This window comes from Schistocerca gregaria, chromosome 3 (genome assembly GCF_023897955.1).
Source record: "Schistocerca gregaria isolate iqSchGreg1 chromosome 3, iqSchGreg1.2, whole genome shotgun sequence".
In the NCBI taxonomy this organism is placed as follows: domain Eukaryota; kingdom Metazoa; phylum Arthropoda; class Insecta; order Orthoptera; family Acrididae; genus Schistocerca; species Schistocerca gregaria.
The window spans coordinates 819,144,286-819,156,375 of NC_064922.1; the positions used below are offsets into that span (position 1 = coordinate 819,144,286).

Below are 12,090 nucleotides of genomic sequence, written 5' to 3' on the forward strand. Positions count from 1 at the left end.
GGAGCTACAAACTGTGCTGAGAGGAGCCATTGTGAGAGTTTCTGGAGCTATGGATACTGTTGAGAGCCTCTGTACCTGGTGGAGCTATGGACTGTAATGAGAACTTCTCTGAGAGCTGGTGAATCTATAGACTGTACTGAGAGCTGGTGGAGCTACAGACTACTGAGTGGCTCTGTGATAGGTGGTGGAGTCATTGTGAGAGCTGGTGGAACCACAGACTGTACTGAGACTACAGTCCACTGTGACAGCTGGTCGAGCTACAGATGGTACTGAGTCACTGTGAGAGCTAGTTGAGCAGACGGTACTGAGAGCCATTCGCCACTAGTGGAGCTATGGACGGTACTGAGAGCCATTCGCCACTAGTGGAGCTATGGACGGTACTGAGAGCCATTCGCCACTAGTGGAGCTGTGGGCAGTACTGAGAGCCACTACTAGAGCTGGAGGAGCTACCGACAATATTGAGTTCTACTGTGAGAACCGCTGTGGAGGCCAATCAGCCAGGCGCTTACCGGCCGCCGCTGCCGCGGGCTGTGCAGACAGGTTCCCTCCGCCAGTTTTCCCAATCACCCTCACCGTGCGTTCCCGCTCATAATGTCACGGTGTCACGTGGCTCTGCAAGGTCTGCCGGGACAGGCGCATCTGCCGCCAGTGAGCCATTAGCGAAAGATTCTCCGCTCCGCGCCGTGGCGATGCGGTCCCGTCCCGCGCGCCTCTCGTGTCGAAAGCACGCGGCCTCTGCGAGGCGGTGAGTACTGCGCTGCTAGCATTTAACTGTTCTCGGCTTTTGGGTACACCGTACACGGGTCATACAGTTCTCGGCCCCGGCTTGGACGAGTAGTGCAGCCTTCTAAAGTGACATGAAACACCCGTAAGTGTACCTTGTAAAGCATATTCTCGTGAACTTCGGAGCTCTTCACAGCTGGCGCTGATATTGTACGTCTAAATTAAGCTATACATGGTCCTGTGTCCTCCAGTCGCTCTTTACGGAGTAATAATACTATTCAGTTTGCTGCTCCGATTTGTTTGTATGAAAATACGCTCACAACAATAAAAAAGCTTGTAATATGGAACCGCCAAAACGTACAACACAAAATACAGAGAAATCCAAGAAACGTCAGACGAGAAACAGAGAGAACTGATATGAATGTCTGCATAGGATGAGGCGGTGTGTGCGCGGTGTGCCATCCCGCGACTGTTTATGGTCAGTGTTCTCGGCGCCCAAAAAATACTGCCTTATCTGTGGTCTCCATTGTCGGACTTGCTGTATCGTGTTTCGTTGTTCGCATTCAGTTTGTGCGTGCATAAAAGGGCAGTGCATAATTAACACTGATAGATATGAATACTTTATTCATAGCAGTCGAACGCATTCAGTTACTGAAATTGTTTTTCGCCGCCATGGACGCATTTTAATAACTTGGAACACCTCTAGCAGCAAAAATCTATCCCCTCTTTCTTATTGACGAGTGTGTTGCCTGCTTGGATGTTCCTCAATAATTTTACTTTGGTTTCTTTGTCCACTTTTTATTTTCAGCGTCAGTGTGAAATGTAATAATTATTGAGTAACGTGCGTAAAAATATAAAATTCTAATTGAATGCAAGAAACAAATGTTTTAACTGAACGAGACGAAACACATGTCACAACAAAAAGTGTACGTAAGCATTTGCTCCCATAGAGCCAGAATTAAGAAACTTTTTGTCCAGGAGATACGATTACCAAAAACCGCATGCACCAAGATTTGAACGTTATTACTCTGGAAGCACCATTCCACTCAAGCGGTGTGATGCCTTACCGATAATGTTTTTGGAACAGTACGTTCCATTCTGATTTGACTGCTTAACGATGCACTCCCAATAGAGAAATCACGAAAAATCTAAATCAGGACGGCCGGACGCCTGTTTGAACCGTCGTTCTCCCGAATGCAAAGTGTACTAAGTACTGTGCCATCTCGCTCGGCGTGTAATTTGTAAGAAATACTGTGGTACGTGAAACTTCCAAGCAGCCTGTGTACTGGACTAGCACTCGATCACCAGATTTGCCTTTCACAGGCAATACTCCGACAGACTAAGCTGTTCATATGTTACTGATGACCGCCATCACTTTTCTTCCGACAGTACCTCTCTGTTTCTAAATTCATGGAAGTTTTGCTACAGAGCTTCCAGCCCTGGCGCTAGTGGAAAAAGGGTATTGTGTAATGTTAGCAAAGTAGGATGGAAGTACTGGCAGAAGTAAAGCTGTGAAGACAGTTCATAATAAGTGCTGGATAGTCAGATTGTTGGACAAACCTGCCAGGTTAGCTGGCGCTGCTTCCTGGACTCTGGCCGGCGCGCCGGCCCCTGATCGAATCCGCCCGGCCGATTAACGATGCAGGTCGGTGTGCCGGCCAGCCTGGATGTGGTTTTTAGGCGGTTTTCCACATCCCACTAGGTGAATACCGGGCTGGTCCCCACGTCCCGCCTCAGTTACACGACTCGCAGACATCTGAACACATCCACACTATTCCATGGATTGCACTAGACACAGACAGTTGGGGTGCACTAATTCCGTCCTGGGGGGGGGGGGGGGTATGGGGTTGCGGCAGGAAGGGCATGAGTTGCCAGATCCGATTAACTATGCCAACCCTGCGTCATTGCGGGAAAAAGGCACAACCAAAAGAAAGAAAGAAAGAAAGAAAGAAAGAAGGCAGATTGTTCGACACGATACAAACATATTATTACTATGGAGTATTATGAGTAGCAGTGAAATGAAAACAGAATACCCGCGACATCGGGTTCATGAAATGGTTCCATTCATAAAGTAATGTCCGCCACCATAGCTGAGTGGACAGCGCGCCGGCTTGTCATGCCGGGGGACCCGGATTCGATTCCCGGCTGGGGTTGGAGATTTACTCTGCTCATGTACTGTGTGTTTGTGTCGTCATCATCATCCTCATCGACGCGCAAGTTGCCGAAATGGTGACACCTCAAAAGACTTGCACCTGGCGATCGGGTATACCCACCTGGAGGCCCTCGCCATACGACATTTTATTTCATTTCATTCATAAAATAGTCACCACACTCGTTAAGATGTTTATCCCAGTGGAGACGAGAAGATCAGTTCCTATTTAATAGAAGGCTGTCGACCGTGACGGATCCGCAACCGTACCAACTCCTGTACTTTGAGGTCCGACTGAAACCGACGTCCACTCATGTCTTTCTTGAGGTCGCCAAAGACGTGAAGACGACACGCTGAAAGATACGGGCTGTACGAAGACTGTTGCAGTGTTTACAAATCAAATCGATGAAGCGTAGAGCTTGTCTGATTGGCAATGTGGGGCAGGCGTTATCGTACAACGGAATGATACCGTCTGAAAGCATTCCAGCAGCCAAGGGCAAACGGCAAAGCATACAGAGGAAACATCTCACATCTTCTCTGCCAAAGAAATCCAAAGCTATTCACACAGGTTCCGGTGAGGTCATTATGGCCTTCGGCTGTAGGGAACCTCTGCTCGTCGAGTTCATCGAACAGTGGAACCACAGTCATTGCGTAGCGCAATGAAGACACTTTGCAGACTCGCCATGAAGTCAGAACGTCCAGGAATACTGTCGGGCGGAATCGTCGTGTTGCACGATAGCGCCCCCCACCACACTATCAATCGGACAAAGGATACGCTTGAGCGATTTGGTTGGAAAACACTGCAACATCCTCCGAATAGCCTGGATCGGTCACAGTAGGATTTTCACATCCTTAGCAACATGAAGAAAGACATGCACGGACGTCGCCTACAGTCGGACGAGTAAGTGCGAGAGTGGGTGTGGTTGTGGATCAACAAGCAGTCGACCATCTTCTACGAAACAGGAATTGACTGTCTGATCTCCCAGTGGGATAAATGTCTTAATGTCTGTGGTGATTTGTTTTGAATGGAATCATTCAATAGTGTCGCTGTGGCGATGGGGGTTTCATTTGACTGCCCTTTACGCTAGTAACACAAACTACCTTACTGCAGACAGCCTCAAAGTAGGCGTCTGCTTCAAGTAAAATAGTTTCTGAGTCAGTCATTTATGTATTTCGTCACTACGAGTTTCGATGGTTCACACCATCATCTTCAGGTAGACAGTTATTTATATGGCTGGTATTGGCGAAGAGTACAGACATTTGTTCACAGATGCAGACCAAGGGCAGTGCAGGTTATTTTTCGTTTTTTACTAATGATAAAAATTACTGATCAGGTACTGCATTTTACAAGTTAAAAACATGAATTACTGACAGAGAACTGTGCTTACAGGGACAGCTCAGTTGCAAAAGGTCTTCATACTGTTAGCTGATGCATGTCCTCTCCACAGCACACTACATTCACACCGTCGTTTCAAAGAATTTGTGCATATTACAGATATTTTGTTTACATCGGATACAGAGATACAAGATTAAATGGTTTCTCCAAACATGTTTTTCTTTTTTAAGTATGTTAATGAGCTGCACCAGAACACAGATATGTGCACAACTCAGTTATTTTACTAGGTAGCTATAAATACATTGCTTCATTTTTTTCTGTGAATGTCTTGCAGCGTTGAAGATAAAAATAATGATTAATTAGTTACCGGTACTTACATAAATAAGTTTTCCTACTGTTTTAAAGAATGTTAATGAGCTTCTCTTGAATACAGATGTGTGCATACTTCAATTTTTTTATATTAATTTCTTATACATAAAAAGATTAAAGCTGATGATACAAATGTATTGCAGATTGAACTTATTTAGAGATAAATGGGAGTGATTACATTAATTGCTGTTTATTGAAACTGTAAATTATGAGAACGGTTTAAGTATTGTGTCAAAGGTTTTGAAAAAGTTGGTTCAGCCTGTTTCACTATTGTCATTGAATAGATGTTCCCCAGTTTACTTTTCTGTGTGTATAGATTTCTATTTCCTCTTAGAGAGACATTCTGTGGTTTTAATATTTCAAGGTTGTTTTCTGCATTGTCAAATAGATGGTTCAAATGGCTCTGAGCTCTATGGGACTTAACTTCTTAGGTAATCAGTCCCCTAGAACTTAGAAATACTTAAACCTAACTAACTTAAGGGCATCACACACATCCATGACCGAGGCAGGAGTGGAACCTGCGACCGCAGTGGTCGCGAGGTTCCAGGCTGGAGCGCCTAGAGCCGCTCGGCCACTCCAGCTGTCCTGTATTTTTCATATGGGAGGCTAGTGCAGATGTGTGTGGTGTGTTGATGTGCTCTTTAAACCTGGTGTGGAACTTACGGCTTGTTTGACATATGTACTGAGCCAGGCTTTTACTATATGTGATTTCATATACGCCAGAAGACGAAAAGTTATCTTGACTGCTTCTTAATTTATGAGGAAGTCTTTGACATATTTTATTGTTTGTTTTGGAATGCAATTCTTACTTTGTGTCGCTTGATCAACAGTCGCAGCGCTCATAACGCCGTCCCTTATGGAAGAAGGCAAGTTACGGTAATTTCTCGCGATGAGACGGACGGCGGCCACCAAGTACCGATCGTTAAAAGTAGGCAGTCATTCGGAACACTTTATGTCAACTGTTGTCTCTTTCAGATTGCTGCCACCCTTTCGCTCCTAAAGTTGTGACACTGTGACAATGAGATGCTGTGTTGTTTGTGTGAACGGATGATTAATTGATTAATAACAGAAATTGTATTTACATTTAAATGCATTATGCAATATGAGACACGACCACACACATTTACTAAATGTTTGAATGTCATTTTTCTTACACTCATTGCGTTGTATTGCAACAGCCGTAATTTAATTTAATATTCCTTGGTACAGATATGCACCGCATTTCAGTATGACAGTCTCGGTAAGACAAATTTGCGAATCCGTGTTATTTCCGTGTGGAAATTTATACCGCAAATTTTGATCGGCAAGAGTCGCACACGGCCGTGAGTTGTCAGTACTGGAAGACAATTAAAAAACATTTACCCCTATAACTCTGGAGTGACTTCACTAATTATCCCTCCGCCCATAACGTAAGCAGCCAACCTTTTTTTCTTACAACCAAACCCCAAATGTCAAACACTCAGATCGGTACCAAACGTTGTATGTCTCTAGAGCATCAACCAAAACTCCGATTAAGTTCGTAATATGTGCTGTGGTAAACATTAATTATAAGTAACATCGGAACTATCGAGCACAGGAAAAGCATAACCGTTAGTAACTGCTAGATACAACTTCTGCGGGGAAGTTGGAAAAGCGTTTAATCATCGTACCAAGCGTCCTGGGTTCGAACCCCCCAATGACGACGGTCAAAGTGTTACATGGAACAACATGTTTGAAAGTAAAAGGGCTGTTTGGAGTTTACAGCATTGTTATCTTGGCAGCCGGCTCTCACTTCGGTTCTTTGAAAGTAGTAAACCTATAGAGCACATTTGTAGTTTCGTAGAATATACAGTCATAACAGAAAAATAAATAATTGCTTCGCACGTCGGAAGTAATGTTAATAACAATAAGAATAAAAATAATACTAGTAATAATAAACAAAATAATATCAATAATATGTAGAACGTTCAAAAATGAATGCATAATTCCGGACGCACGCACTTTAAGAACCACTGCTCTGAAAACTCTTGTTTTTAGGCATTCTGTTCAACAAAGACGTAATTTGCCTAGGTCGTGTCTGCCAAAGTACTACTGAGATACGTATTGCTTATAAATATCGAAGAGTTAAAGTAAAAGACATACAGTTCACGTATACTCTGTTCATCGTAAATAATCGCCCACAATTTGTAAAAATAGCTGTTAGGCAGCCAGCTACAACGCACGGTGTGAATCCTTTCAAGTCTCAGATGTGTTACTGAGATTGATATATGTTGTAAATTACAATGAAGCGTCGTTCGTAAGACCTCACTAATGATCATTGCAAAAGGTCCTTGTTTTCACAAGAAAATTGTCGCTGAATTGCATGAACAGCTGCTGCTCGGCTGTTGTCTCCTATGTTACGGTTGGTTACTTGCGACTTGCAAGACAGTTGATCTGTCGCTTCTGATCTCGAAAACAGGATGGAAGACTTCTGAACTTCCTAAACAGAAAGAAAGCACTAACAGAGTATGTGTGACTCATCAGAGTAGCAGGTCACATGCCTGTCTTGGGACAGACATTCAGACTCGGTAGAATTTGTTCAGCGAAATTGGACGATGAAAGAACAAGATATGCACCCAGTTTTCTACAGTGTACGACTTGGCTTTCAACAACATGTCGGTCAAGTTCATAGAAAATAGTTTTTTTGATAGTGCAAATTTTGATTGACGTTGGTTGGTTGGTTGGTTGGTTGGTTGGTTGGTTCGGGGGAGGGGACTAAACAGCGAGGCCATAGGTCCCATCGAAATTGGGAAGGAAGGGGAAGGGGAAGGAAGTCGGCCGTGCCCTTTCACAGAAACTTTCCCGGCATTTGCCTGAAGCCATTTAGTGAAATCGCGTGAAACCTAAATCAGGATGGCCGGACGTGGGTTTGAACCGTCGTCCTCCAGAATGCGAGTCTAGTGTCCTAATCAGTGCGCGACGTCGCAGAATTTTGTTTTACGAAAATGGGAATTTAAAAAAATCAGAAAGCGAATGAATGGTCGTTCTAGTATATTTCTGAAGGTACCAAATCAACAATACGTTTTGTTGTGGCAGGACGACACCTCCTAAATCACCTACCGCCAGCCATTTTTTATTTATTTATTTTTATTGTGCGGTAGTTGCTGCAGTGGATGTGGAGATATGACCACATAAAGTGGTCATAATCACATCATCACATCATCTTAGCACCGAGAATATCTTCTTGTCTTACGCGTCAGGATATTTTTCAAGTAAAAATAATCGAAACTGATATACAATAATTTCGAGCATTTTCGAATATTAAGGAATGTTTCGGATGTTCTAGAATAAAACTTGGCGCACTGATCTCCAGTCTCCGGAAAATCGTCATAACCGATGAGCTGTGCAGCATACTGAAAACAATTTAATAACTCATAGTGTTTCCGCTTATTGGGGGAAACCACGTAAACAAAAAATGGTAATGTAATCGAAAGATCTTAGCAATAAAAATAATGTAGTTGATCAAACAAATCGGTGAAACCAGAGTACTATACAAGGGAAGAGCAAATGTTTAAATCCGTTGAGACAATGAAGAACAAAGACGAAAGCGTAAATTTCCCAACGGAATTTCTGATTCAATGTTCTTGGTACGCCCTCGGATAAAAGCTCTTAAACATCATAGAAGTGGATATATTAACTGGAAAGGAGACATGCAAGTCAGAGTTCATACTATGAATATCGATGCATTTTAACTAACTTACCGTTTAGCTTTTAAAGGCTTCAATTTCCGGTAAGAATAGCGTACAACGTAACTACCATCTGCATAACGTGTTGGCATGTTACCGACCGCAAAACTTATTAGTCTTCGCAACAGAAAACAACAGATTAAATGTATCTTCCTGGCAGTTAAAATTGCGTGCCGGACCGAAACTCGAACTCGGAAATTTCATATCAGCGCACACTCCGCTGCAGAGGGAAAATTTCACTCTGGAAACATACCCCAGGCTGTGGCTGAGCTATGTCTCTACAATATCCTGTCTCCCAGGAGTGCTAGTACTGAACGTTTCGCAGGAGAGCTTCTGTGAAGTCTGGAAGACGAGGCGGAAGTGAAGCTGTGAGGGTGGGTCGTGAGTCATAATTGGGTAGCTCAGTCGGTAGCGCACTTGCACGCGAAGACAGAAGTCCCAAGTTCGAGACTCGCTGCGGGACGCACTTGTGAACTGCCAGGAAGTTTCATATCAGCTCACACTCCGCTGCAGAGTGAAAATTTCATTCCCAAGATTAAACGCCGTTTATAATAATTTGGATAAGTTAGATACTATATAAATGAGAGGCTTAACTGCGCCGTCTTTTTCAATTCGGAAAACAAATGAAAAAAGAAAAAGAAACCTAAACGAATGGGTCCTTCTCAGGTAGGTTTTAATATTTTTGTGTGGCTAGAGCGTATTGGCCCGTGATGAGTTTAGCATTTCCGACCGTCCGTCTGTTTCGGCAGTAGTTCTCCCTCTTCGGAGAGAAAGCTGCTGGCCTCTGCCGGCCAGTGACTTTGGCTTTCGCTGCGGTCGCCTCGTGCTGCCTCTGAGGGGTCACGCAGCCGGTCGAAGTCATCTGGCCAGACGTCTAACTTAATTTAGTCAATCTGTGCCGTTAGCGCGGGCAGTGTGTCTGGAAGCCCGCAGGCGTGCCTGCCTGTCCGCCTCTGTGTCACCAGCGGCGGTAAGCAGAGCAGGGCGCATCGAAACAGTGTGGCGCTTTTAGGTGGCGTTCCCAGAGAAACTTCGTTAACGGTATGTAATATACGTCTGTATTAATGAGTTAGTTATTGATATGGGACAGTTTTTTTCACATTTTTCATTCGTATAGTTATAGCTTTCTTATCACTGAAGTAGCCGGGATAAAATGCGGGATGCGAATTGTTATTTGTAACTTATACAGAAAGAGTACGACAGTTATAAGAATGTAAGGACATGACAGGTAGTCAATAACAAGAGGAGGGAGTGACACAGTGCTGCACCTGATCTCCTGCGTTATTCAGTTTCTACAAGCAGTGATGCGGTCAAGAAACTTAAGAGAAAAATTCGAAACGGAAAAGGGGTCTGAAGGAGAAGAAATAATATCTTTGACATTTGTCCATGAAATTGTAACTCTGGCAGAGACTTCAAGGGACTTGGAGCATCAGTTGAGCACAGTGGATAGTGTCTTGAAAACAGGTCATAAGGATATCAAGCCGAGTTAAATGTGGAGAAATGTAAATCATGGGCGTTGAGTTGGGTGAACAAACCTGTAATGTTCGGATACAGTGTTACAAGTGCCCGTTGACACAGTCAAGTCGTTTAAATATATCGGCGTAACGTTGCAGCCGGCAGGGGTGGCCGAGTGGTTCTAGGCGCTACAGTCTGGAACCACGCGATCGCTACGGTCGCAGGTTCGAATGCTGCCTCGGGCATGGACGTGTGTGGTGTCCTTAGGTTAGTTAGGTTTAAGTAATTCTAAATTCTAGGAGACTGATGACCTCAGCAGTTAAGTCCCATAGTGCTCAGAGCCATTTGAACCATATTTTTGTAACGTTGCAAAGCGATGTCAGGTGCAACGAGCATGTAGAACTGTTGCAGGGAAGGCAAATGATCGACTTCGGTTTACTGCGTTAATTTTGGGAAAGGTTGGGTCATCTGTAAAGGATACCGCATAGAGGTCGCTGGTGCGACCAGTTCTTTAGTACTGTTAGATGTTTTGGATCCGAGCCAGGTATGATTGAAGGAAGACATCGAAGAAATTGCTAGATTTGTTACCGGTAGGTTCGGACAAAACTTGTTACTGAGATGCTTCGGGAACTCAGATGGGAATCTCTGGAGGGAAGGTGGCGTTCTTTTGGGAAATACCACTGAGATAATTTAGGGAACCGGCATTTGAAGCTGACTGCAGAACGACTCCACTGCCGCCAACATACATCGCGCCTAAGGACCACGAAGATAAGATACGAGAAATAAGGCGGACGGGCCGTCGTTTTTCTTTCGCTCTATTTGCGAGTGGAACTGGGGAGGAAATGACAAGTAGTGGTACAGTGTACCCTCCACCACGCACCTTAATGTGGCTTGCGGAGTATCTATGTAGATGTAGAAGTCAAGTGTGTATTATTGTTGAATTAAATCGCATGGCGCTGAGAGAATTAGATTAGAAAATGAGGCACTGAAAGTAACACACGTGTTTTGTTGTTTGTGCAGCAAAATAATTCTTGATCGTAGAAGTAGAGGGTATAAAACGGAAATGGTAAAGGCAAGAACATTTTTCCTCAAAACAAAAAAAATGCATACATCTAGTTTGATTTAAAGTTACGAAGTCTGTTCGGAAAGTATTCGTTGTCCATGTATCACGTTTGCGTAAGGCGGCACTCCGCTCAAGCAGTACAGACAAGAAAAGGATGGACGCTATTGAAACATGGTGCTACAGCGCAATGGTGGAGATTAGATAAATAGACTAATAAAGAATTACTGAATTTCATTGAGGAAAAAAGAGCTTTGTACCATAAAGATAAAAGAGGATAGAGCGATATCACAAATCCTGAGGCATGAAGGAGCAGTTAATTTGGTAATGGGGAAATAGGTTTGTGGAGGCTAAACTTGTGCTGGGAAACCAAGGCTTAACTGTATTAAGAAGGTTCAAAAGCGTGTCGGTTGCAAGACTTGTGCAAAAATTAAGATTTGCTCATGATAGACCAGCACGGGGACGTGTATCAATCCGGACTGAAGACTACAGCGGCAGCAATGACTGAAGAATTTGTGAGTTTAGTATAATCTCAAAAAAGTACAGACATATTCAGAGATGAATAAAAACTTTCCAGAATGAATGTTCACTCTGTAGCCTAGTGTGCGCCGACTTGAAATTCAGATCTCCTGGTAGATTAAAACTGTGTGGTGGAACGGAATTCGAACATGGACCATTTGCCTGTCGCGCGCAAGTGCTCAGCGGTACGGCAGGAAGTTGCAGATCAGCGCACACGCCGCTGGAGAGTGAACACTCATTCTGGGAACAATCCCCCAGACTCTGGCCAAGCCACGCCTCCGCAGTGTCCTTTCTCCAGGAGTAATTGTCCCGAAAGTGAAGTTTACCAGGTAGGAGACGGGGAACAGATGTACGGAAAGCTATGAGAGAGAGTCATGAGTGGATATCTCATTTGGCCGCAAAAGCCAAAAGCCCCAGGTTTGCGTCACGCTCTGGCACGCAGTTTTAATCTGTCAGGAAGTTTCAAGTATGAATCTGTCACCTTAAAGTAGTGCTACAACTACGAACTAATAATCTTATCATATAACACTGGAAAAAAATTCTGAGGGTTTCTCGTTCACTAACGCACATAACGCATATCTTTTTGGAAAGAATCATTGTGGAAAGTCTATCGCTTGCTTTTGTAAGAAAAAATAGTTTTTTAAAGTAAATATCGTTTTGAACTAAAAATAAAACAAATAGACTTTCATTATCAGTGTTATTTTTACGTGAAAGTCTATACCTTACTATACTTTTATACACAATTCCAGTAGATATTCGGTATGTTTGCGAATAT

At 43.6% G+C, this 12,090-nt stretch overlaps 1 protein-coding gene across 5 annotated transcripts in view; it reads left to right on the top strand.

The window, feature by feature from the left end:
* Window positions 1-12,090, top strand: part of LOC126354517 (putative polypeptide N-acetylgalactosaminyltransferase 9) — a 1,011,821-nt gene that overhangs the window by 521,744 nt on the left and 477,987 nt on the right. Inside the window, exon 1 of one of the 5 annotated variants that reach the window (XM_050004234.1) lies at window positions 668-745. The exons of 2 other annotated variants lie outside the window; for them this stretch is intronic. The gene's annotated coding sequence lies outside the window, so the exon portion shown is untranslated. Of the gene's footprint in view, window positions 1-667; window positions 746-9,167; window positions 9,323-12,090 lie in introns of those variants that run through there. 2 more of the 5 variants (XM_050004232.1, XM_050004235.1) reach the window with 2 other exon arrangements.